The sequence below is a fragment of the Ranitomeya variabilis genome, chromosome 5 (genome assembly GCF_051348905.1).
Source record: "Ranitomeya variabilis isolate aRanVar5 chromosome 5, aRanVar5.hap1, whole genome shotgun sequence".
Classification (NCBI taxonomy): Eukaryota; Metazoa; Chordata; class Amphibia; order Anura; family Dendrobatidae; genus Ranitomeya; species Ranitomeya variabilis.
Genome location: NC_135236.1, coordinates 40,855,453 through 40,882,553, shown reverse-complemented (window position 1 = coordinate 40,882,553; position 27,101 = coordinate 40,855,453). Strand labels below are relative to the sequence as shown.

At 42.7% G+C, this 27,101-nt stretch overlaps 1 pseudogene across 1 annotated transcript in view; it reads left to right on the top strand.

Annotated features, from left to right (window-relative positions):
- Positions 1-24,817, top strand: part of LOC143774274 (NXPE family member 3-like) — a 41,559-nt pseudogene extending 16,742 nt beyond the window's left edge. The window contains exons 5-6 of the transcript XR_013215505.1: positions 6,305-6,520; positions 24,223-24,817. The product of XR_013215505.1 is annotated as an NXPE family member 3-like (transcript). The remainder of the gene's footprint in view (positions 1-6,304; positions 6,521-24,222) is intronic.
- Positions 24,818-27,101: the final 2,284 nt, after the last annotated feature.

Below are 27,101 nucleotides of genomic sequence, written 5' to 3'. Positions count from 1 at the left end.
ACCATAGACTACCGAAGGAGCAGACATAAAGCCCTCCACTACCATAGACTACCGAAGGAGCAGACATAAAGCCTTCCACTACCATAGACTACCGAAGAAGCAGAAATGAATCCCTCCACTACCATAACTACCGAAGAAGCAGACATGAAGCCCTCAACTACCATAGCCTACTGAAGAAGCAGAGATGAAGCCCTCCAGTACCATAGACTACCGAAGGAGCAGACATAAAGCCTTCCACTACCATAGACTACTGAAGAAGCAGACATGAAGCCCTCCACTACCATAGACCACTATGAAAGCAAACATGAATTCCTCCACTACCAGAAACCATTGTTAAAGCAGACATGAAACCCTCCTCTACCGCAGACCACTAAAGAAGTAAACACGTATCCTTCTACTATTATGGGCCACCGAGGAAGCAAATATGTATCCATCTACTATAATAGGCCACTATGGAAGCAGACGCGTATCCCTTTAATACTGTGGGTCATGTAGGAAGCCAACATGTATCCTTACACTACTATTAACCATTGTAAAAATGTTGATTATTTCATGGCATTTGCAGTGCAATGTAAAAGTTTGGGCTCCCCTGTTCAAAATTACTGTTATTTTGAACAGTTAACCCCTTAACGACCAGGGGTATTTTTGGTTTTTGCATTTTAATTTTTTGCTCCCCTTCTTCCCAGAGCTATAACTTTTTTATTTTTTGATACTCACTACACTGATATGAGAATATATACCATACCAGTAAGGAAGTGACAAAAGGAGAGATAATGTTAAAAGAGAAATTACTTTATTGAAAGCAAGATAAACAGGATAAACAATTAAATATTTAAAATAGACAGGGGGAAGTGAATTACCTACAAAATAGATGGGGAGGAAAAGCAGCAAAGAACCCAGATGCCTGCACTACACCAGTGGTACTAAAAGGGCATAATATGCAAAACGAGTCAGTAATGTTAGGGATCAGGAGAAATAGGGGTTTGTAGGTAGGGATGGATCAACCAACCAGGATGAAATCCGCGGTCACGTGCAGAGCGCTTCCGGTGGTCAAAGGAGGATGTCAAAACCAGCACAACTGCGGAGATGTCAGGAGGCTGAACGGAGTAAATAGTGTATTTAAAATATGCCCGCAAGCCATAGCATATAAGGAAACTGAGCAGAGGCAAAAAAGGGGGAAAGAGGAGTGTAGATATGAACTATTACTGCCCCAGCCTGACGGGATATGAGGACAAATATCTAAAAAATGGTGGTGAATGAAACTGATGAATAAATAAGTGTTCAAAAGTAAAAAGGAGAAAAAGTGAAAAGAAAGGAATGAAATGGGAAACATATACTTGCAGTGAAAACGGCAATAAAAGCTGGGAGTGACTGGGATTGATGAAAAATGCCAGTCACCTATATGCCCAAAAAACCTTAAAGTGGGCATAAAAGAGTGCATCAAAGCTAAGTGGCTGAGTAACCATATTATGGGTAAAAGATACATGGGGTATAACAAGGAGAAAGGGAAAAAAGGAAGAAAAAGGCAAAAAAGGGGAAGCAAGACATATCACATACCTATTATTATTGGCCATTTTTACAAGTAAATAGAAAATAGAAATTATTCCAAAAAAGGACATCAATATCTCACAATTAGAATCATTAAAGTGCAAAGTGAAACTGAATCAGTAAAAAAGTGAATACCTTAAATAGTATCATCAGCTTATATAATAAATAAGTGTAGCGTGTCACCCACTACGTGTCTTGGGGAACACTCGCTTGGCATGGGATTTAAGCACTCAGGCACGATTTCTTCACTTAAACAGTCTATTCTGGTTTATTAAGCGTCATAAACCATAACACAAACAGTTCATTATTTACATCAACGGAACACATTAACCATCGATAGTCTGTTCCAATGGCAGATCCGTGTCTGCCCGTAACCCCTTGTTACCTGGAGTTACCTTACAGGAGCTCCGGCTCCATACACTGACTCCTGCCAGTGCTGGTTCACAGGGGAAAGCTGCCTCACTGGGATCACCGTCCTTGTGACCAGGGCACCTCGGATAGTCCAGACCCACAGTAGGAACTGTAGCCTCCCCAATACAGAAGCCGTCACAGGCTCTGTAGATGCAGCCTCTCCATGTGCTTTCAGGAAGTCCAATCACAGGCACTTTCAACACACAGGCCATCAGTCCATGATCTTACCAGGTGCTTGCAGAACTCCAGTCCAACCCAGGAAAATCCAACACCCTGACCATTCCAGGACTCACACTCTTATCAGGTGCTTGCAGGACTCCAGTCCATACCAGGACAATCCAACACCTCGTCCACGGTCTCAGGTGCTTCCAGGAAGACTCCACTCACAGGAGCTTCCAACACCGACCGTCCAGGACCTTGCACAGGAACCAAACGGATCCATACCCAGGAACAATGTGACCCACACCCTGGTCACATTACATACCTGTAACCACTCCCCTGGGTGGGAGTGTGGGTGTGTGTGGCTAGTTTGACCCTCCCATCTCTCATAACTAGCCCTGCCAATCTCCCATTAGAACTACACAATCACACGTGGGACTACAGGTCCCAGCACACCAAATTAACTTCAGACTGACAGCGCAGAGTGACCTCCTCTGCGACACACATACCGGCCATTTATAATCCTGCTGGACTTTCTCTCATCACCATTATGCCTCCAAGCGCATCTTGAAGCGCACACGCAGCGCCCCCTGGCTGTAACATTGGTCACTGCACCACATAAGATACATATATAATAATAATAATAAGGTGCTAGACGTAACAGTCCTGGGATATCCGTATCTTGTTGCAAAATTCAAGATCCAAGTTGGATGAAGTTTAGGTCCCCACATGTCTGGGATTAAATCAATAAGTTCATAAAAGGTGCGGATCTTCGCCAATATTTCAAAAAAGTCCAATCCGAAGGAAGGACATCATATCATCAAAAGACTGCCATGGATTTCATGGGATTCATCAACAGGTGATACATTTGTAAGTGGACGTCATAACTAAAGAGAGCAGTGGAAAAGGTTTCGGTTAGCAAACGGCACCTAGAGGTAAGTACACAAGGCCAAACAAATAAAAACAGTTAAAATACAAAAAAGAAAAATATAGGGGGTTGATGAAGGAGCAGTTTGCTCCGAAACGCGCGTCGGTGTCGGGTCCAGACGCTCTTCCTATCTGCTGATCCTGCAGGTGTTAGGTTCGTAAAAATGCTGATATGACAATTACACGGCAATGTTATTTATAATGCCCCCATGTCTAGGCACTGATCTATTGCATTGTTTCTAATCACATGGGTATTTACTTTAATATATCGTACCTTTGCAAGTGATCTGGTTGGTGTTTTGGCCCCGTTTTTGCTTGGCCGAGTTTACATGTGTGCCCTCTTTCCCTGTGCCATACTGCCTTTTTTGTCTGGTGGTTTTAACTATTTGCATTAATAAAATTATTTTTTATTGGACCTCTATGGCTGTTTGTTTCTTGTTTCTTTTTCCTTCTTAGTCCTGTGTTGCAGATCCATAACAGATGCAGCCAATACGATACGATACGATACGATACGATACACTTTATCGATCCCGTGGGAAATTATGGTATCACAGCAGAACAACTTAATTCATAAAAATCATAAAATGAATTACTTAATTGACATGACAGTGGAGATGACAGAAGAACATTATACATTATACATTAGAATAGGACATACACAACGAGTGAACTGAAATGTAGAGAAATAAAGTAAACATTAACCTTGATGATTTAACCCTAATGTTATTGTTGTCCATCCACATGGCAGTTGGCACAAACGATTTCCTAAATTTTTCCTTCTTACACCTCAGAAGTATTAGCCGGTTACTGAAGGTGCTCTTCTGTCTCATGAATAGCTCATATAGTGGATGTGCATTATTGTTCATAATTGCCCTACACTTTCTCAGAGTTCTTCTCTCCACTACCTCCTCAAGAGAGTCCAGATTGCAGCCAACAGCAGAACTTGCCTTTTTGATAATCTTATTCAGCTTATTAGCATCAGAGGCCCGCACACTATTACCCCAGCATATGATTGCAGAAAAGATGGCACTTGCCACCACAGACTGGTAGAACATTTCTAACATTTTGCTGCACACATTAAAAGACCTCAGTTTCCTTAGGAAATACAATCTGCTCATCCGCTTCTTGTAGACAGTCTCTGAGTGGCATCTCCAGTCCAGTTTGCTATCCAAATGGACCCCCAAATATTTGTAACTCTCCACCTGCTCTACCTCCTGACCAGCACAGGGAACATTTCACAGGTAAAGGGAAGAACGGATTCAATAAAATTTTAACAAATTCTTGAAGCAAACATAACACCATCTATAAAAAAAAAGCTGAAGTTGAAAAGAGGATGACTTCTACAAATGGATAATGATCTTAAACACAGTTCAAAATCCACAATAGACTACCTCAAAAGGTGCAAGCTAAAGGTTTTTGCAATGGTCCTCACAGTCCCCTGTTCTGAACATCATTCAAAATTTGTGGCAGAGAATGCAAGATGACCTAGGAATCTCACCGAACTGGAGGAATTCTCCAAGGAAGAATGGATGAAAATCCCTCAAAGAAGAATTGAAAGACTCTTGTCTGGCTTCCAAAAGCATTTGCAAACTGTGATACTTTCAAAAGATTGTGCTACAAAGTACTAACCATGCATGGTGCCCAAATTTTTGCATCAGCCTATTTTCCTTTTTGTAATTTTTAAAATGTAAAAGATTAAAATACACCATATATACTCGAGTATAAGCCGAGATTTTCAGCCCATTTTTTTAGGCTAAAAGTGTCCTTCTTGGTTTATACTCGAGTCATTGTCCCAGGGGTCAGCGGGGGAGGGGGAGTGGCAGGAGTGGCGGTTGTCACATCATACTCACCTGCTACCGGTGTGCTCTCTGCACTTTCCTGCTTCTCCAATGGTCTCCGGTGCCGGCAGCTCTTCCTGTGTTCAGCGGTCGCATGGTACCGCTCATTAAAGTAATGAATATGGACGCGACTCCACTCCCATAGGCGGAGCGCATATTCATTACTTTAATGAGCGGTACCATGTGACTGCTGAACACAGGAACCAGCTGCCGTCATGCACCGGGGACCATCGGTGAAGCAGGGCCATGCACAGAGACCCCGCCATGATGGGGTGAGTATGACTGGGGAGGGTGAGCCATGCGATATTCACCTGTCCCCGTTCCGCCGCCGTGCTCTGTCTTCTGCATCCTCTGGCTGATGACGTTCAGGTCAGAGGGTGCGATGACATGGTTAGTGCGCGCCCCTTGCCTGAACAGTCACTGCAGAGACCCGGAAGACACAGCGGCACGCGGCGGTGGAACGGGGACAGGTGAATATCGCAAGTGCCAGTGTCCTAAGCCAGCAGCGACTCCGGCACCTGGCCCCCATAGCTCGCTGATGTCCCCGCCTGCTCAGGCTCCCAGCACTCGGCACCCAGCGACGAAAGGTGAGTGTGTCATTTTTTTTCCAATCGCAGCTGCATTCAAAGCATATTATTCCATGGAGCATCTTATGGGGCCATCAACCTTTTTGCAGCATTATATGTGGCATAATATTCTATGGAGCATCTTATGGGGCCATGAACCTTTATGGAGCAGCATATGGGGCATATTATTCTATTGAGCATCTTATGGGGCCATCACCTTTGTGCAGAATTATATGGGGCATAGTATTCTATGGAGCATCTTATGGGGCCATCAACCTTTGTGCAGCATTATATGGGGCATAATATTCTATGGAGCATCTTAAGGGGCCATCATTAACCTTTTATGCAGCATTATATGGGGCATATTTTAATATGGAGCATCTTATGGGGCCCATCATGAACTGTATGGAGCATTATATGGGGCTCCTGATTCAATATGGATATTCAAAAACACTTAACCTACTGATGTCTCAATTAATTTTACTTTTATTGGTATCTATTTTTATATTTGAAATTTACCAGTAGCTGCTGCATTTCCCACCCTAGGCTTATACTCGAGTCAATAAGTTTTGAGTCAAAATTAGGGGTCTCGGCTTATACTTGGGTCGGCTAATACTCGAGTATATACGGTATATATATTTTGCCTAAAATGTGGAAGAAATCTATCCGTTAGAGATGATTTAATCTTCAACTTGCTTAATTCCTCACAATAAATGTAATTTTGACGAGTACCCAAACTTTTACATGCCACTGTACAGAGCTTTCACACATCCCAATATAGATAGACATTCATTTGGAGTACTCTGTGTAGAAGATGCCACAGTCCATCCATCATACCATCCAATTGTCTTGTAGGACTCACCTCCAACCTCTCTGTATGCTGACGTGGTCAAGACTCTCCGCAGCCCTCTGGGTTCTATTACGCTGATATATGGACATCACTATCTTGCTTGAACCATCATTTTCCTCAGCCCTCAGACGCTCTCACCTGCTTGAAAGGAAAAGACATCTACATGGTGGGAGACTCAACTCTACGTCAGTGGTTTGAATATCTTGAGAGATTTATTCCAAGTAAGATCACTTTCTGTCTTCTTCAGGCTTAACTTAATTTTTGATCTACAGGGTCCATATTTCAGATATGAGGTATAAGATATGGGCATAGAATTCATATTTATACCCCAAGATGGTTTTTTTTCAGCAAACCCGGAGGATTTCACGAGCTCCCACTATGTACATATATATATATATATATATATATATATATATATATATATATATATATATATATATATATATATATATATATATATATATATATCTAATATATAAAGCTGAATGTGTGTGTGTGTGTATGTATGTATGTATGTATGTATGTCCGGGATTGGCATCTGAACCGTAGCAGCTACAGCCACAAAATTTTGCACAGTCACACGTCTGGACCCCGAGAGCGTCATAGGCTATGTTGTGAGGTGAAATTTTAACCCCGCGCTTTCCAATTCACCAAACAATTTTGCCCCTATCTACATAATGGGGAAAAAGTGAAAGGAAAAGTGTTGGAGGCGTCGCAGCTACAGGCACAAAATTTTGCACAGTCACACGTCTGGACCCTGAGAGCGTCAAAGCTATATTGTGAGGTGAAATTTTAACCCCGCGCTTTCCAAGTCACCAAACAATTTTGCCCCTATCTACATAATGGGGAAAAAATGAAAGGAAAAGTGTTGGAGGCAAATTAACAGCTGCCAGATGTGAACAAGGGGGACTTAAAGAATGACAGCGATGGCACCAAAGAGTATATACTGTACAGTTGCTAAGGTGGGGCCCCAACATGGGATAATCACACCACCACGGGGATATGAACACACACACAAAATGCGCCACACACTACCACGTGCTCGAACACATATACCACCCTCAGTGCACATTTCACCACACATACACCAACCTCGCCACATAAAAGTAGAAACACAAAAGTCGCCGCTCAAAACTCGCCACGCGCAAAACTCTCCACATGCAAAACTCGCCACACGTGCAAAACTCGCCACACGCAAAACTTGCACACGCAGAAAAATTGCCACACGCAGAAAAATTGCCACATGCACAAAAGTTGCAACACATGCAAAAGTTGCCTCACACAAAACTTGCACATACTCAAAAGGCACCACACATAAAACTCGCCACGCGCAAAACTCGCCATGCGCAAAACTTGCTGCACACAACTTGCTACACTAACCTGTCACATGCAACTCGACACACAAAAAGTTGCTACACGCATGTCGCCACACAAAACTCATCTCACAAAAGTCCCTACATGCATGTCGCCACACGCAACTCAACACACACAACTTGACACACGAAACTCGCCCTAAAACACACACAAGTCTGGTATCCTTCAAAAATAAAAATCTGATTAATAAGCAGACAAACTACAAGAGCAACAAATGTACCATATAGGAATCCGGCAGCTGTCAGTCACATGACCAGTCTATTATGTGTATGTGTGAGCTAATATATACTGCCAGGGGGTGGGCTTACTGTTGGCTGGGGATTTATCAGGCTGCCATTTTAGCTTACAAATACTGAGGTAAAAATACTGACCAAATAACGTGTGAACGAGGGCTAATACAGGAGGAGATGGCATACAGCTATATACTATATACAGGAGATGACACACAGGTATATACTATTTACAGGGGAGATGACACACAGGTATATACTATATACAGGAGGAGATGACACACAGATATATACTATATACAGGAGAGATGACACACAGGTATATACTATATAGAGGAGGAGATGACATACAGGTACATACTACATACAGGAGGAGATGACATACAGGTATATACTATATACAGGAGGAGATGACACACAGGTATATACTATATACAGGAGCAGATTACCTACAGGTATATAGTATATACAGGAGGAGATGACACAGGTATATGCTATGTATAGGAGGAGATGACATACAGGTATATACTATATACAGGAGATGACACACAGATATATACTATATATAGGTGAGATGACACACAGGTATATACTATATACAGGAGATTACATACAGGTATATCTAATATATAAAGCTGAATGTGTGTATGTATGTATGTGTGTATGTCCGGGATTGGCATCTGTACCGTCGCAGCTACAGCCACAAAATTTTGCACAGTCACACGTCTGGACCCCGAGAGCGTCATAGGCTATGTTGTGAGGTGAAATTTTAACCCCGCGCGTTCCAATTCACCAAACAATTTTGCTCCTATCTACATAATGGGGAAAAAGTGAAGGGAAAAGTGTTGGAGGAAAATTGACAGCTGCCAGATGTGAACAATGAGGACTTAAAGAATGAGAGCGATGGCGACAAAGAGTATATACCGTACAGTTGCTAAGGTGGGGCCCCGACATGGGATACTCACCACACACGGGGATATGAACACAAACACAAAATGCGCCACACACTACCACGTGCTTGAACACATATACCACCCTCAGCACACATTTCACCACACACACACACCAACCTCGCCACATAAAAGTCGAAACACAAAAGTCACCACTCAAAACTCGCTACATGCAAAACTCGCCATATGCAAAACTAGGCTCACGCAAAACTCGCCACACGTGCAAAACTCACCTCATGGAAAACTCACCTCATGCAAAACTTGCACACACAGAAAAATTGCCACATGTACAAAAGTTGCACCACATGCAAAAGTTGCCTCACACAAAACTTGCACATACTCAAAATGCACCACACATAAAACTCGCCACGCGCAAAACTCGCCATGCACAAATCTTGCTGCACACAACTTGCTACACTAACCTGTCACATGCAACTCAACACACAAAATGTTGCTACACGCATGTCGCCACACAAAACTCATCTCACAAAAGTCGCTACATGCATGTCGCCACACGCAACTCAACACACACAACTTGACACATAAAACTCGCCCTAAAACACACACAAGTCTGGTATTGTCCTTCAAAAATAAAAATCTGATTAATAAGCAAACTACAAGAGCAACAAATGTACCATATAGGAAATACGGCAGCTGTCAGTCACATGACCTGTCTATTATGTGTATGTGTGAGCTAATATATACTGCCAGGGGGGAGGGCTTCCTGTTGGCTGGGGATTTATCAGGCTGCCAATAGCAACCAATCACAGCTCAGCTTCTATTTTGCTACAGTTAATTAACCTGAGCTCTGATTGGTTAATATAGGCAACAAAGACATTCTCAGTATAACAAAGCTAATATATGTTGTGAAATGCTTCTATTTGCTTAGTTTTTGCCTTTTAATAATTACATTTCTATCTATTTGTTTTGTGGTTTTTGTGTGCAGAATAAATTTTTGTTAACACATTCTATTTTGCTAACAGCAGTCATTAACCCGGGCGAAGCCGGGTAGTACAGCTAGTATATATATATATATATATATAGCGGGTTCGGAAAGTATTCATACCCCTTTACATTTTTCACTCTTTGTTTCATTGTAGTCATTTGGTAAATTAAAAAAAGTTAATTTTTTTCTCTTTAATGTACACTCTGCACCCTATCTTGACTGAAAAAAAAACAGAAATGTAGAAATTTTTGCAAATTTATTATAAAAGAATATCACATGTGTTAGAATCTATTTTGTTTTGACCATCCGCCATCTTGTTGTGATTTTCAGGCTGCTGGTCTTTTTCCTCTGGTGCTGGGTTTCTCCTAGGTCAGGTGATTGCTTCACCCTTTATTACCCAGCACCTGCCTCCCAGTCCTTGCTGGACAACATTGTTAATCCACTAGTGTTCTGACTTGGTGCCTCTTTAGCTTTCTGTGTTTGATATTGTGCAGTTCTGGGATCTCTAGTTCTGCCAGTTTTGTTTTTTGTTTTTCTATTAGTTTCAGTGGCTTCCTCTATTTTCCTACTAGGAGGTTACCCGTTTTAGTTCCCAGTCCCTAGATCATTCAGGGACTCCCCTTCCCCCTACCTGTAGGTCTTTGTTTGAGTTTAGCCCAGGAAACGTCGGTGGGTCTATTTACAAGGAATAGGTCTCCCACTCCATCGTAGGGTTTCAGCCTAGTCCTAGTACAGTGTCAGCTTTCCCCCTTCTACCCTATTCCTGAGTTGCAGATCCATAACAGTTTGTCCAGCCCCATATAAAAAAAAATCCCTCTCCCGGATTCTAGCAATTTGAACAGCGTCCAAGAACTTGCTCAACGCTTGCAAGGGTTAACTTTGGAAGTAGCCAGCATGTAACAGCACGTGAGTAATTGACCTGGATTTGGGGATCCTCTGCCATTCTTCCTTGCAGATCCTCTCCAGTTCCGTCAGGTTGGATGATGAACATTGGTCGACAGCCATTTTCAGGTCTCTCCAGAGATGCTCAATTGGGTTTAGGTCAGGGCTTTGGCTGGGCCAGTCAAGAATGGTCACAGAGTTGTTCTGAAGCCACTCCTTTGTTATTTTAGCTGTGTGCTTTGGGTGATTGTTTTGTTGGAAGGTGAATCTTCAGCCAAGTTTGAGGTCCGGAGAACTCTGGAAGAATTTTTCATCCAGGATATGTCTGTACTTGGCCGCATTCATGTTTCCTTCAATGACAGCCAGTCATCCTGTCCCTGCAGCTGAAAAACACCCCCATAGCATGATGTGCCACCACCATGTTTCACTGTTGGGATTGTATTGGGCAGGTGATAAGCAGTGCCTAGTTTTCTCCACACATAATGCTTAGAGTTATCACCAAAAAGGTCTACCTTTGTCTCATCAGACCAGAGAATCTCATAGTCCGGGAGTCCTTCATGTGATTTTTAGCAAACTCTATGCTGGCTTTCATATACCTTGCACTGAGGAGAGGCTTCCGTCGGACCACTATGCCATAAAGGCCTGACTGCTGGAGGGCTGCAGTGATAATTGACTTTGTGGAACTTTCTCCCATCTCCCTACTGCATCTCTGGAGCACAGCCACAGTGATCTTGTGGTTTTTCTTTACCTCTCTCACCAAGGCTCTTCTCCCACGATTGCTCAGTTTGGCTGGACAGCCAGGTCTAGGAAGACTTCTGGTGGTCCCAAACTTCTTCAATTTAAGCATTAAGGAGGCCACTATTCTCTTAGGAAATTTGAGTCCGGCAGAAATTCTGTTGTATCCTTGGCCAGATCTGTGCCTTGCCACAATTCTGTCTTTGACCTCCTCGGCCAGTTCCTTTGACCTCATGATTCTCATTTGGTCTGACATGCACTGTGAGCTGTGAGGTCTTATATAGACAGGTGTGTACCTTTCCAAATCAAGTGCTATCGGTTTTATTAAACACAGCTGGCCTCCAATGAAGGAGTAGACCCATCTCAAGGAGGATCATAACGAAATGGACAGCATGTGAATGAAATATGAGTGTCTGAGCAAAGGGTCTGAATACTTATGACCATGTGATATTTCAGTTTTTCTTTTTTATTAAATTAGCAAACATTTCTACATTTCTGTTTTTTTTCAGTGAAGATGGGATGCAGAGTGTACATTAATGGGAAAAAAATGAACTTTTTTGAATTTATCAAATGGCTGCAATGAAAGAGTGAAAAATTTAAAGGGGTCTGAATACTTTCCGTACCTACTGTGTGTGTGAGTATATATATATATATATATATATATATATATATATATATATATATATATATATATAGTGGGTCATTAATGGAATTTGTCAGCATCCTATATGGTTAAAGGGGATCCCTAGGGCTTATGTTTAGTAGCGGGGTCTCAACAGGCTCATGTTTGGACCTTCAGGTAAAACCATAAGTTAAGGGGTACTGATTACACAGTCTGATTCCAGGGTACAGGAAGAGGATCAGAATTAGGGGTTCTCGACATATGGGAAGACCAAAAACGCTGGGTGTGTAGCCTCATATTTTTAACTTTAGGTAAAGCAAAAGCTTTTTTGGCCTTATGCCAACAGTAAACAGGTACAGGATCAGATTCAGGGTTCAAGTTGCAGGTACAGAGTTTATAAACCCCCAAAACTCTGATGGGTGGGCAAGGTTAGTCCTGTACAAAACTTTTACAGTTGCCAATTATTTTGTACGCTGCATGCTCGCTTGTACACTTTATGCTCTACCAGATGACTTTAAAAGAGTTGTCCCGCTAGCAAAGTACATTTTCTTAATATATTTTAGAATAAAAATAAGTTCCACAATTGGATCTGTTAAGATAATGTTCCTGGGCTTTGATAATTTTATAAATAAGCCCCTGTAAATGTACTGTGTAATGGCTGTGTCTGTCCATGCAGAGCTGCTCCAGTTCTTGAATCGTCACATAACACAATTCTTTGACAGGTGAAGAAGAATAAGTAAATATGCAGATGATATAACAGTGGCTTGTAGCTCCTGCTTTCTGTGAGGTAAACCACTTCCTTCCCTGTTTTATCACAAAAGAGAGTGTTTCTATTGTATCTGCAGTCTCCTGAGCTCATCATAAATCAAGTCAGTGATGTAAGAGCTCCGGCCGCAGCTGCCACTAAAATCATATGTCACTGACTTTATTTGTGATGAGGACTGATGTGTTATGATCCGGTGGTAGGATCACAAAACTGACCTGACCTGTAAACCAGAATATTAGGACAAGTTCTGGGGATGTGGAAGCTATACTGACCGCAATCCTGATCCTATCCACACACACTAAAGGCAGCCGTGGAGCGTTACCTAAAAACCAAGACGCCTCTTCACAGCCTGAGGAACTGGCTACCCCTAGAGAGAAAGCAAAGACCTCACTTGCCTCAGAGAGATAACCCCAAAGTTTTAGACAGCCCCCCACAAATAATAACGGTGAGTTAAGGGGAAAATACAAACGTAGAAATGAAACAGGTTTAGCAAATGAGGCCTGCTAACACTAGTCAGACAGAAGATAGCTAGGAATCTGTGCGGTCAGTACAAAAACTATCAAAAACAAACCACGCAGAGAATACAAGAACCCCCACACCGACTCACGATGTGAGGGGCGCACTCTGCACCCCAGAACTAACCAGCAAGCGAAAAATCACATTAAAGCAAGCTGGACTGAACTCATATATACTAAGAAACGTTTTCAAGGAAATAATGAGCAAAATGAACCAACAAGACTTAGCTTCTTCAGTAGGAGACAGGTCACAAGGGAGATCCAGGAGAGATCAGAATCAGGACTGAATACAACGACAGCAGGCAACAAGTGAAGGTCCAGGTGAGTTAAATAGGAACAGCATAGCAGGAAATGAAGCAGCTGAGCCCAGCCACAGACCAGCCATATCGCTAAAGGCCACCAGAGGGAGCCCAAAAACAAACTCACACAGTACCACTCATGACCACAGGAGGGAACCTGAGAACGGAATTCACAACAGTATCCCCCCCTTGAGGAGGGGTCACCGAACCCTTACCAGAGCTCCCAGGCCGATCAGGATGAGCCGAATGAAAGGCACGAACCAAATCGGCCGCATGGACATCGGAGGCGACAACCCAGGAATTATCCTCCTGGCCATAGCCCTTCCATTTAACTAAGTACTGAAGCTTCCGTCTCGAAATACGAGAATCCAAGATCTTCTCCACCACATACTCCAACTCCCCCTCGACCAAGACCGGAGCAGGAGGATCAACAGAAGGGACCACAGGCCCCACATATCTCCGCAACAATGACCTATGGAACACATTATGAATGGCAAACGATGTTGGGAGGTCCAAACGAAATGACACAGGGTTGAGGATTTCCAAAATCTTATAAGGACCGATGAACCGAGGCTTGAACTTAGGAGAGGAAACCTTCATCGGGACATAACGAGAAGACAACCATACCAAATCCCCCACATGAAGTCGGGGACCCACACAGCGACGGCGGTTAGCAAAGCGCTGAGCCTTCTCTTGTGACAACGTCAAATTGTCCACCACTTGGTTCCAAATCTGCTACAACCTATCCACCACAGAATCCACCCCAGGACAGTCAGAGGGCTCAACCTGACCCGAGGAAAAACAAGGATGAAAACCAGAATTGCAAAAGAAAGGTGAAACCAAAGTATCAGAACTAGCCTGATTATTGAGGGCGAACTCAGCCAATGGCAAAAAAGTCACCCAATCATCCTGATCAGCAGAAACAAAACATCTCAAATAAGTTTCCAAGGTCTGATTAGTTCGTTCGGTTTGGCCATTCGTCTGAGGATGGAAGGCCGACGAAAAAGACAATTCAATGCCCATCTTAGCACAAAAGGACCGCTAAAATCTGGACACAAACTGGGATCCTCTGTCAGACACAATGTTCTCCGGAATACCATGCAAACGAACCACATTCTGAAAAAACAGTGGCACCAAATCGGAGGAGGACGGCAGCTTAGGCAAGGGCACCAAATGGACCATTTTAGAAAAACGATCACAAACCACCCAGATGACAGACATCCTCTGAGAGACAGGAAGATCCGAAATAAAATCCATGGAAATATGCGTCTAAGGCCTCTTCGGGACAGGCAAAGGCAAAAGCAATCCACTGGCACGAGAACAGCAAGGCTTGGCCCGAGCACAAATCCCACAGGACTGCACAAAGGAACGCACATCCCGCGACAAGGAAGGCCACCAAAAGGACCTCGCCACCAAATCCCTGGTACCAAAAATCCCAGGATGACCCGCCAACACCGAAGAATGAACCTCGGAAATAACTCTACTGGTCCATCTGTCCGGGACAAACAGTCTCTCCGGTGGACAACGGTCAGGTCTATTGGCCTGAAACTCCTGCAACACCCGTCGCAGATCAGGAGAGATGGCAGACAAAATCACCCCCTCTTTGAGGACACCAGCCGGTTCAGAAACTTCCAGGGAGTCAGGTACAAAACTCCTAGAAAGGGCATCAGCCTTCACATTTTTCGAACCCGGAAGATATGAAACCACGAAATTGAAACGAGAGAAAAACAGCGACCATCGAGCCTGTCTAGGATTTAACCGTTTGGCAGACTCGAGATAAGTCAAATTCTTGTGATCCGTCAAGACCACCACACGATGCTTGGCTCCCTCAAGCCAATGTCGCCACTCCTCAAATACCCACTTCATTGCCAACAACTCTCGATTACCAACATCATAATTCCGCTCGGCAGGCGAAAACTTTCTTGAAAAGAAAGCACATGGTCTCATCACAGAGCCATCAGAGCTTCTCTGCGACAAGACAGCCCCTGCTCCAATCTCAGAAGCATCAACCTCGACCTGAAAGGGAAGAGTGACATCGGGCTGGCGCAAGACAGGAGCCGAAGAAAACCGACGTTTCAGCTCCTGAAAGGCCTCCACGGCCGCAGGAGACCAATTCGTCACATCAGAACCCTTCTTGGTCAAATCCGTCAAAGGCTTAACCACACTAGAAAAATTAGTGATGAAGCGACGGTAAAAATTAGCAAAACCCAAGAATTTCTGAAGACTCTTCACAGATGTAGGTTGAGTCCAGTCATGAATAGCCTGGACCTTGACTGGATCCATCTCAATAATAGAAGGAGAAAAAATAAAGCCCAAAAAGGAAACCTTCTGGACTCCGAAGAGACATTTAGAGCCCTTCACAAACAAGGCATTGGCACACAGGACCTGAAATACCATCCTGACCTGCTTCACATGAGATTCCCAATCATCAGAAAAGACCAAAATATCATCCAGGTACACAATCATAAATCTATCCAGATACTCTCGGAAGATGTCGTGCATGAAGGACTGAAACACAGAGGGGGCATTAGAAAGCCCAAAAAGCATCACCAAGTACTCAAAATGGCCTTCGGGCGTATTAAATGCTGTTTTCCATTCATCGCCCTGCTTTATGCGCACAAGATTATACGCTCCTCGAAGATCTATCTTGGTGAACCAACTGGCCCCCCTAATCCGGGCAAACAGATCGGACAACAGTGGCAAGGGGTACTGAAATTTGACCGTGATTTTATTTAGAAGGCGATAATCTATACAGGGTCTCAGAGAACCATCCTTTTTGGCCACAAAAAAGAACCCTGCACCCAAAGGGGACGAGGACGGGCGAATATGCCCCTTCTCCAAAGACTCCTTTACATAACTCCGCATAGCGGCATGTTCTGGTACAGATAAATTAAAAAGTCGTCCCTTAGGGAACTTACTACCAGGAATCAAATTTATAGCACAATCACAATCCCTATGAGGAGGTAGGGCACTGGATTTGGGCTCATCAAATACATCCTGGTAGTCCGACAAAAATTCAGGGACTTCAGAAGGAGTAGAAGAAGCAATTGACACCAAAGGAGCATCGCCATGAATCCCCTGGCAACCCCAACTTGACACAGACATTGCTTTCCAATCCAGGACTGGATTATGAGCCTGCAGCCATGGCAGACCCAACACGACAACATCATGCAAATTATGTAGCACAAGAAAGCGAATCACCTCCTGATGTGCAGGAGCCATGCGCTTGGTCACTTGAGTCCAGTACTGAGGTTTATTCCTGGCCAATGGCGTAGCATCAATTCCCTTTAGTGGGATAGGGAATTGTAAAGGCTCCAAGATAAAACCACAGCGCCTGGCAAATGACAAATCCATCAAATTCAGGGCAGCACCTGAATCCACAAAAGCCATAACTGAGTAGGATGACAGAGAGCAAATCAAAGTAACAGACAAAATGAATTTAGGTTGTACAGTGCCAATGGTGACAGACTTGGCGAATCTTTTTGTGCACTTAGAACACTCTGAGATAACATGAGCAGAATCACCACAGTAAAAGCACAACCCATTCTGACGTCTGTGATTTTGCCGTTCAATTCTGGTCAGAATCCTGTCACATTGCATAGGCTCAGGTTTCTGCTCAGAAAATACCGCCAGATGGTGCACAGGTTTGTGCTCCCGCAAACGCTGATCAATCTGAATGGCCAAAGACATTGACTCATTCAGACCCGCAGGCGTGGGGAACCCCACCATAACATCCTTAAGGGCTTCAGAAAGACCCTTTCTGAAAATCGCCGCCAGGGCGCACTCATTCCATTGAGTGAGCACAGACCATTTCCTAAACTTCTGACAGTAAACCTCAGCTTCATCTTGACCCTGAGAAAGAGCCAGCAAAATCTTTTCTGCCTGATCTACTAAATTAGGTTCCTCATAAAGCAATCCAAGCGCCAGAAAAAACGCATCCACATTTAGCAATGCAGGATCTCCTGGCGCCAGAGAGAATGCCCAATCTTGAGGGTCACCACGTAACAAAGAAATAATAATTTTAACTTGCTGAACAGAGTCACCAGAGGAGCGAGGTCTCAGAGAAAGGAATAACTTGCAATTATTCTTAAAGTTCAAAAACCTAGATCTATCTCTGGAGAACAGCTCAGGAATTGGTATCTTAGGCTCTGACATAGGACTGCGGACTACATAATCCTGAATGCCTTGTACCCTTGCAGTGAGATGATCCACACTAGAAGACAGACTCTGAATGTCCATATCTGCAGCTGAATTCAGAACCACCCAGAGATTAAGGGGAGGAGAGAGGCTAAACACACTGTAGAGGAAAAAAAAAAAAAAATGACCTCAGGACTTCTCTTCTCCCTCTTCTGCTGCATTAACACTTTGTGGCCTGCTGTACTGTTATGATCCGGTGGTAGGATCACAAAACTGACCTGACCTGTAAACCAGAATAGTAGGACAAGTTCTGGGGATGTGGAAGCTATACTGACCGCAATCCTGATCTTATCCACACACACTAAAGGCAGCCGTGGAGCGTTACCCAAAAACCTAGACGCCTCTTCACAGCCTGAGGAACTGGCTACCCCTATAGAGAAAGCAAAGACCTCACTTGCCTCAGAGAGATAACCCCAAAGTTTTAGACAGCCCCCCACAAATAATAACGGTGAGTTAAGGGGAAAATACAAACGTAGAAATGAAACAGGTTTAGCAAATGAGGCCCGCTAACACTAGACAGACAGAAGATAGCTAGGAATCTGTGCGGTCAGAACAAAAACTATCAAAAACAAACCACGCAGAGAATACAAGAACCCCCACACCGACTCACGATGTGAGGGGCGCACTCTGCACCCCAGAACTAACCAGCAAGCGAAAAATCACATTAAAGCAAGCTGGACTGAACTCATATATACTAAGAAACGTTTTCAAGGAAATAATGAGCAAAATGAACCAACAAGGCTTAGCTTCTTCAGTAGGAGACAGGTCACAAGGGAGATCCAGGAGAGATCAGAATCAGGACTGAATACAACGACAGCAGGCAACAAGTGAAGGTCCAGGTGAGTTAAATAGGAACAGCATAGCAGGAAATGAAGCAGCTGAGCCCAGCCACAGACCAGCCATATCGCTAAAGGCCACCAGAGGGAGCCCAAAAAACAAACTCACACAGTACCACTCATGACCACAGGAGGGAACCCGAGAACGGAATTCACAACACTGATGCAGCAGAAATACTCCTGTGATAAAACAGGCAGGGAAATGTGTTACCTCACAGAAAGAATTATCTGTGAGCTCATGATGTCCTTTCTGTGTACTCTCTGTGACACTGAGTCACGTCTCATGGAAAAGTCATGAGTGGGGAAAGTTAAGGTCATAAACCAGTAGGATGTGTCTTAAATAAAAGAGTGAGTTTCTGCATTAAATAACCCTGACAAAGGAAAAAAATGAGACTGTTTACTGAATTGATCAACCACCATCCAAATAACAGTTTTACCACCAGAGGCAAATCTTTGATGAAATCCCTGGACCAATGAGTCCACGGTCTTTATGGAATTGGCAATTGAGCCAATTTCTTGGCCGGCCAGTTATGACAGACTTTAGAGAGTTCCCAGACTTCACAAGTGGATACAAAATCTTTATTATCATTATTCATAGAAAGACACCAAAAAGCCTAGTAATAGCTTTCTGCATCCCAGGATGACGACTCAAGACAAAATCATGAAACTTCTGCAACAGACAAAATCCTAGGTATGCAGGCAAAGATAATTTGCACCCAGGAGTGGTGGAAAGAGCCAACGACTGGACTTTGTTGATCTCAGTTTCCAACTCCGAAGATACCACAAAAACCACAATATCCTTAGGGAGAATGGAAGATGGAGGTTCTGGAGGAGAAACAGAACTAAGAATGCATGATAGTGTGTCAGACTTCCCATTCTTGGACCCTGGCCTCAATATGATAGAGAAATTGAATCTAGAAAAAAAAAAAAGACCATCTGGCCTGTTAGTCATTTAGCTGATTCAATATGCGCTAACTTCTGATGGTCAATGGCTACAGTGATTTGAAGAACCGCCCCATCAAAGGCGAATTTAACAGCCAGTAACTCACGACTCCTAACATCATAATTCCTTTCATCCGACCAAAATTTTTTATAGAAAAAACCACATGGCTGCAAATTGGTCAGAGTTTTGGAACGCTAAGATATAACAGCCTTTAACCCGACCTCCAAAGCATCCACCTCCACAATGAATGTTTCTTGGAGATCGGGTTTGATTAGAATAGGAACAGACATAAAAATCTTTCAATATTTCAAAAGTGCTAACAGGATTCAGTAGCCAAGCCTTGAGATCTGCCCCCCTTAAATGTGAGGTCAATAAGCGATTTAGCAATCTGAGAAAAAATCCATAATGAATTTTCTATAATAGTTGGTAAATCCTACAAAACATTGTAATGCTTTGAATGACCTGGTTGTACTCAATCTAATATGGCCTGCACCTTCCCAGGACCCATCAGCAGATAAAATTAACCGTATGAATGACATTTCTTGAACAGAAAAGACCTTCTGACATCAATCTATAACAGGATTGTGAAAATGCAGTCATGGAAGTCCCAGTACCACCCCAGCAGGTAAATTATCTAAGACAAAACAGGAAATGGATTCAGAGTGAAGTGTTCCCACTTTATGCGCAAATTCCATGGTTATTGGTTAACAATGTTCTGAAGTAGAGATGTTTCGACAATAGCAAAAATTGTAATGTTTTTTTTCCAGACTACCTTTGCCTAATCCTAATTTCAGAACCATTCAATGAAAGCCAATGCTGGCAACATCTGGTTCTTGAAGGACACAACCGTATTAAGCTGTACTTTATATTTGCAGATAAAAGGTACCTGGAAGTCTGGTTGACCCCCTCGATAATCATTCAAACTTCAGCTATTCCTAGGTGGCTTGTCAGCTTGACAGTGAGTTCTATAGTCCTTTAAAAAATGTCATGCAAGACTACAGCATAGATAGAGTCCAAGATCTTGTCTAAATTTTTTCTCCTCAACACAAAAACTGGCAACTCCAACCTCCAATGGCTTCACTCTTGGTAACTGAACATGCTCTGGGAGAGTATAATGAGCACCATGCTGTTCACTACATCTCTCACGGATTGTGCGGACCATCTGTGTGGCCTGGGTCATGTCCTTCGCCAAAGAACAAGGGGAATAAAGAAGAACCAGAGCATCCTTTAGAGTCTCGTAAAGACCTTTGCAGATCTAGCTCCTGAGAGCTGTGTCATTCCACGGAATTGCAGTGGACCATTGGCGGTACTCGGTGCAGTAGTCCTCAGCAGTGCGGCACCTTTGTTCCTGTCTGGTTCATCATAGATTAAACCTAATGCATCAAAAAAGGCGTCAACTGGAGCCTGTTCTGTGACTTGTGAGCACAAAGAAAATGCTGATGTTTGAGGGCCCACTCGCAAAAGGGACATGAATATTCCCACCCTTTGAAACTCACTCTCTGAGGACTGAGATTTCAGTTTAAAAAAATACTGAAAGTGTTGGCACCTTTGAAATATTTCTCTCAGAAAAATATTGCAATTACACATGTTTTGTTGTACACGTTTATTTTTTTTTGTATTGGAACAACACAAAAATAACTGAGAAAAAAGGCAGATAGGACATAATTTCACACAAAATTCGATAAATTGGCGGGACAAAATTCTTCACACCCTCAACTTAATATTTGATTGCACACCTTTTGAAATAATCAAATGCAATCTATCACTTACTATAACCGTCAACAAGATTCTTACACCTCTAAACTGGAATTTCGGACCACTTCTTCTTTTGCAAACTGTCTCTCACATTTGAAGTGTGCTGTCACAGGGTTACCGCGCCAGAGAGGAGCCAGAAGACTGCAGAGTCTGATTGCTCCTACTATTGTGCCGAAAAGAAGCATTTCACCATCTTTTTAAACAGTGTAAATTTCTTTTGGCAGATCAGGGGTTAATCGATCATGTTGAGAACTCTAAGAGCTAAGGCTCTCATCTGAGAATGGTTAGCCACTCCTATCCCCTATATAATCTGGGTCCTGACTGAAACACAAAGTCAGAGCTAGCTTATGCTGCATGGCTGGGAGGATAGTTGTTTGGTGGTTGTATGAAAAGGCATTTGGTGGGTTTATCTGTGACTGTTGCTTGGGTTTGTAAGTGTGATAATTCCCTTTCCTTCTCCTACTTTGTTTTTTTCCCATCCCCCAATTCCCAGTGCATTCCTCTGTGAGTGAATATTCGTATGCCTGGTATTTTCCATTGCCCCTGTTCATCTGGTTGGTGTACTACGGTGTACAACTACTCCCCTCTTCCCTGGGTGGGGGAAGGTTACAAAAGGATGGTGGATTCAGGAGAGAAGGGAAGGTACATGGCCTCAACATCTTCACTTTCAAAATTAACCAGGGAAACAAATTGAGCTAGGGCACCCCATAGTGTTAGGAACAGGGAAGGAGTCACTGGTCCCGGGTCACCAAAAAACTGAGGCATGACAGGTGCCTTCTCCCAGCAGCAATTTTAAGATGTCTCCACATTCTTGCCCAGCACTTTCTTTCCAATCATCTCTGCAGCTTTAAGTATATTTAGGGTAATTGTCCTGCTGGAATACCCAAGACCTAGGACACAAATCCAGCATTCTCACACTGCTCACTACATTACGACCCCAAATCCTTTGGTAATCTTCAGATTTCATGAATCCTTGCACATAGTCAAGACACTAAGAAGCAGCAAAAAAACCTCAAAACATCTTTGAACCTCCACCATATTTGATTGTAGGTATTGTGTTCTTTTCTTTGTTGGCCTCATTTTTGGTAAAGAGTAGAATTATGTGCTTTACCAATAAGCTCTATCTTGGTCTCATCTGTCCAAAAGACATGTTCCCAGAAGAAGTTTAGCTAAACCATGCATATTTTGGAAAACTGCAGTCTAACTTTTAATATTTCTGTATTAGCAGTGGGGTCCTCCTGGGTCTCCTGCCATAGCATTTCATTTCATTCAAATGTAGATGGATAATTTGCACTGACACTGATAAACCCTGAGCCTGCAGGACAGCTTGAATTTATTTGGAAATGGATTGGGTTGCATATTCACCATCTAGATTGTCCTGCGTTGCAACCTTTCATCAATTTTTCTCTGCCGTTAACTTCCAGAGAGGTTAGCTACAGTGCCACGGGTTGTAAACTTCTTGATCATGTTGCACACAATGGACAAAGGAATATAAAGATTTCTGCAAATGAATTTGTAACCTTGAGATTGTTGATATTGTTCAGCAATTTAGGTTCTCAAATCCTCAGACAGTTCTCTTCTCCTTTTTCTGTTCTTCATGATTAGTGTGGCACACACAGACACAAAATGCAAAGATTGAGTCATTTTCTTCCCTTTTTATCTGGTTTCAGGTGTGATTTTCATATTGCCCACACTTGCACTTGCCACAGGTGAGTTTGAACGAGCATTATATGCTTGAAACAAAGTTGTTTATCCACAAATTTGGAAAAATGCCAACAAGTTTGTCTGGCCCACTTTTAGAGCTTTGCGTAATAATATGCCCAATGTGCCTTTCTTCTTCTTTTTTTTGTGTTGTTCCAATACACACAAAAGAAATACACATGTGTATAACAAAACATGTGGAATTGCAATAATTTTCTGGGATAAATGCTTCATCTTCAGGAACCATTTCAAAGGTGCCAACACTTTTCGCCATAACTGTAGGCCCGTTTTAATGTGACGCAGAGTAACTCTTCACGGACAAGCCATGAGTCTAGAAAGTCAAGGAGTCTAAGGTTATAACCCAGGAGGGAACTTCATAAATAGAAGGGTGAAACAAAGGCATAGTCAGGTATAGTCTCAGATCAGAATTCTGAGAAGGTAGGGGATCAAGACAAAGTGGCTAGGAAAACGGATGGTCAAAGCCAAATCCAAGATTGGAATATAAGAACTCAGAGCACAGAACAAACACACACTACTTAAGCTAAGCTACAACTGGCAATATTCTATTAATTACCAGACAGCTAGCCAGGTAATCACATAGAAAGGATGGCACCTGGAGGAAACCCCACAGGCACAGCCAGACTGGACAGCTGACCTGTCATTCATTGTACTGACAGCTCGGCACTCCCCTGCCCAGACTGGGTGACTGAGATGTCAGTCACAATCCTGACCACTCAGCACGCCCTTGATCCTATAAGGTGGTTGAGATGTCACTCAAAGCGTCCTTAGGACACTGTGAGTGGTGGAGTTATGCCAATCTCTTGTTTCCTTCACCAGCCAGGAGATGTGGTATGTGCAGACCAAATCCCTACACAGTGAGACACAGTCATTACACAGTAATTAGCAGGGGCACATTTATAACATTATGTCAGCACAGGAACATTTTTTAACACATCCAAATGCGGAACTTTATTTTTAGCCAAAGATCTATTGATTAACATGTACTTTGTTCTTGGGACAATCGCTTTACATTTTCTAAATACTGTATATTGTAGAAACTACTTTGTAAATTTCCACATGCATTTCCATAATCTGAATGGTAGAGATCATGAATGAAAGGACAATTGTAGTAGACATATGTGTGACGTAATACAAGTCATTTCCTATTTTAGGTCTCAAGAAGATAGACCTACACGTTCATTACCCTACGGGACCTCTCTTAGCAGTAGATGCTGACGCTGGCCTTGTCATCAGATATAGGTCCCATGGACTGCCCTTAAAGACCTCAAAGACATTAGTTTCTAGCCTTCATTATGAATCAGCTCAACTGGCCGGGATCAATGGTGGCCCTAACACCGTTGTAGTGATGACTCTTTGCCCCCATTTCGCATCTTTTCCACTGAGGGTTTACTTAGAAAGATTGGAAAAGGTCCAACAGGCAGTGGCGTCTTTACTTTTTCGGAGCCCTGAAACTACTGTGATAATTAAATCCGCTAACACTGGTTTTAAGAAGTTATATATCAGTGATTGGTTAACTCTTCAACTGGACATTTTATTGAGGGCAGCCTTCAAGGGAATGGGGGTGATAATCCTGGATGTCTGGGACATGACATCCTGCCACTATCTTCCTGACGACATCCACCCAGGACCCCCAGTCATCAAGAACGAGGTGGATCTCATGTTGTCTCACATATGTCCAAAATGATGAGATGCCCTATGAATTTTACATGCTGTACTTTTACAATAAATCCCAGTGTCTGGTCTGGATATTTACTGCTGTTTCTGTAAAAACAATTATGAATTCCAACACACTAAAGTTTGCATCTGTAAAAAGTTTTTGTGTTTGTCTGGAAAGAGAAACTCGTGATGACAAAGGAAAATAACTTATCCGAGCACACCTCACCCAGCTGAGATGAAGAGAGAACAAGCTGAGGTCTATGATATCATGTGCTCACTCCTGGCTGTTAACCTCAAGATCAAGGGTGGGAAATTAACTTTCCCAAGGGGCCACATGAAAAACTTGCACTGCCGTGGAAGCCTTGACCGGTAGGCTGAACTATTAGTCATAGTCACAAAAACAACGCTGCAGCTGGTAAGCAAACACCGCAACAATGCGGAGAAGCGTCGCTGGACCAGGGGTAGGTGACTATCTGCTCTATTTGTTATTTCCATGCAGCACACATTCATTGGATAGAAAAAAAACAATATTACTGGAAAACCCTTTTAACCCTATACCCCCTGGAGCTTTTGTCGGTTCTGCGTTTTTGTTTTTTGCTCCCCTTCTTTCCAAAGCCATAACTTTTTTACTTTTCTGTCAATATGGCCATATGAGGGCTTGTTTTTTGCGGGACGAGTTGTACTTTTGAAATACACCATTGGTTTTAAAACATATTATGTACTATAAACCGGGAAAAAAATTCCAAGTGCAGTGAAAATAACAAAAAAAGTGCAATCCTACACTTGTTTTTTGTTTGGCTTTTTACTAGGTTCATTAAATGCTAATACTGACCTGTCATTATGATTCTCCAGGTCATTGCGAGTTCATTGACACTAAACATGTCTAGGTTCTTTTTGTCTAAGTGGTGGAAAAAAATTCCAAACTTTGTTTAAAAAAATTGCTCTATTTTCCAATACCCGTAGCGTCTTCATTTTTCGTGATCTCGGGTTGGGTGAGGGCTTATTTTTTGCGTGCTGAGCTGACATTTTTAATGATACCATTTTGATGCAGATACAATATTTTGATCACCTGTTATAGCATTTTAAGGCAAAATCGAGGCTGGCAACCAAAAAAAGTAATTCTGGCTTTTTGACTTTTTTCGTGCTACACCCTCCTTAAAATTGTAGGAAAAAAATTGGTTTGATGTGAACAAAAAATAAAGGAAGCTGTAAATCGTCAGATACTCAATTTCACAAAAGTAAAAATTATTGTCATTAAAAGGTTATTTTTTGGTACAAAAATAGTAAAATGTAAAAAAAAAATATATAAATTGGATATTACTATAGTGATATTGACCCTCTAACTATATTGTCATTTATCCTGCACGGTGAATGTCAAAAGTAAAAATAAAATAGAAAAAACAATAACAACATTACTGTTATTTATTTTCACACATTGTAAAATGCAGCTTGTTCTGCAAGAAATAAGGCCTGATACAATTTTATGAAAAAGCAACATTTCAGATTGTTCGAATTAGTCCATCCCCCAAAAAAATTAAGATATATATATATATACTTTTCCTCATAGGATGTAAGCTTGCGAGCAGGGCCCTCATTCCTCCTGGTATCTGTTTTGAACTGTGATTTCTGTTATGCTGTAATGTCTATTGTCTGTACAAGTCCCCTCTATAAGTTGTAAAGCGCTGCGGAATATGTTGGCGCTATATAAATAAAAATTATTATTATTATTATTATTATATTGTGAGGTAGTGACTTGTGGTACATGTGAGGGTCACTGTATGTTCCCCCCCAGGATGTGCCCGGAGGCGTATTGAGGCCATGAGAGGCCACTGCAGTCACAGGCTTAGCTGTGGTTGTAATGCAGACTAAAGTGAGTATAGGTCTTGGACATGCTGTTGTCCAAGGCAGATTTAGGGAAAACCTGCTCTGGGTTTTTGTGTTTAAAACACAATGCAGTATGGTAGTCGTGCAGTCTGTTTTATTCCTGGCCCAGGTTTTTCATGTGGCTGAAGGCCACAGGTTACTAGTTAAAAACCTTGCCGTATAAGGTTTGGGTGAGTCAGGGTAAGTCTGGTGTTCGTAACAGTACAGAGCAGGAGGTTCTGCATTGCACCACCTGTCTGAGGCAACACAGGCCAGCGGAGCCAAACAGCCAAGGCAGCTGAATAGCTTGGCACCCACAGCGGTGCAGTTGCCCACAGTAACAGGTCTCAAAGGTGGACTGTCTTGTGCCTAGTGGCGAACCGGAAGTAGACTGTTCTGTAACCGGAGGAGGCCTGGCATGTTTAGTGACTGTAAAATGGAGGATATGGTTCCTGGCTCCGATCCGGAGGATATCGCATACTGCGTATTGCTGTGAGTAAAGAGATATTAA